Source organism: Cyprinodon variegatus, unplaced genomic scaffold, assembly GCF_000732505.1.
Source record: "Cyprinodon variegatus isolate N-32 unplaced genomic scaffold, C_variegatus-1.0 Scaffold2598, whole genome shotgun sequence".
Taxonomy (NCBI): Eukaryota; Metazoa; Chordata; class Actinopteri; order Cyprinodontiformes; family Cyprinodontidae; genus Cyprinodon; species Cyprinodon variegatus.
This window is the reverse complement of record NW_015153051.1, coordinates 13290-14515: the sequence shown is the minus strand read 5'-3', so window position 1 is coordinate 14515 and position 1226 is coordinate 13290. Positions and strand designations below refer to the sequence as shown.

At 39.9% G+C, this 1226-nt stretch overlaps 1 long non-coding RNA gene across 1 annotated transcript in view; it reads right to left on the bottom strand.

Moving 5' to 3' along the window:
- LOC107080977 overlaps nt 1-1226 on the bottom strand; it is a 6507-nt gene continuing 5281 nt past the window's right edge. The window contains exon 3 of the long non-coding RNA XR_001481010.1: nt 1-133. This is a non-coding gene — a long non-coding RNA (uncharacterized LOC107080977). The remainder of the gene's footprint in view (nt 134-1226) is intronic.

Below are 1226 nucleotides of genomic sequence, written 5' to 3'. Positions count from 1 at the left end.
TAAAAGCTCTATTGCACTGGGAGCACTGGATGGACTGGTTGGAGCTGACTGCTGTAAACAGATGTCCGTTCACAGCCTTTTTGTCTTTCTCCTTGCCGTCTTTGTCCTTGTCCCTTTTGTCTCGATCTTTTTCCTGTGCGAGGGAAAATGACGAGAGTTTTGTTGTGAGCCGTCTGTAACTTTACTTCAGCAATTACTTGGACACTTTCACTTTCAAATTGGAAATTTTAAGGAAGAGTGAGACTCCCAGTGAAGCCCAGGTTTCTTGCAGAGAGGAGTCCCGTACCAGACGGTGACAAAACGTTCCGCTGCTCAGCCGGTGGCTTGTATTAAATTTCAATCTAAACCAGTGACATGATTACTCTGATGTGCTTCCCAGCGGGTGGATGGGGTGGCGGGTGGTGGGAGGGGTTGCATAATAACTGATGCAGTCTTATGCACACAACACAGCGTCTCATTAAAGAACAGTTAAAATTATCGTATTTCTCTGTGACTGATTAATTGTTTCAGCAATTAAACAAAAAGTCTGGATCTAACATTTTGGAAATGTACAAAAGCTGGACACACAGATTATCTTTGACTAATATTACTCTTTAATAACTTCCATTAGAAATAGTTAGACCATGTGGGAAACAGAAAGTCATATTTATTGATGTTTCTAAATTCCTACCTCTTCAAAAGTATGTTTTTACTAGGATTTTATGAGATAGATTGACATAAAGTGGATAAAAAATTTACAGAGGAAGAAAAACAATAACAGGTTTTCAAATTAAACATTTGGAAGCTTTTGTAAGCACATTTATTTAGTCTAAGTTATTACTTGCAGACAGACTTTCTGTACCATTGAAAGCTGAACGTCTTGTTGGGTTGTGTCACAATCAGCTCTGTGCATCTAGAAACTAAATATTCCTCTTTGCTGAATATTTCCAGTCCTTTCAGATTTTACAAACCATCACCTCCATGCTTCACTGTGGGGATGGAGCCGCTTCTACTCTCCCTACCTGCTCTCTAGGTTAAGTTCTACAAACACGTCCTTGCTATGTTTTCTGTTGAGCTTTTTAGAATTTGGATTCAAACTGTGCTACACAGAAAACTGATAGCTTGCTCCAATAAAAACAAAGACTGTCAAGGAACGCTATGGACGGCAGAAACATGCAAGAGGAGGAGAGTTTAGGGTCAGAGGTCGTGGATGAGTCTCCTCCATCATCCATTTTTTATTTAGAGCA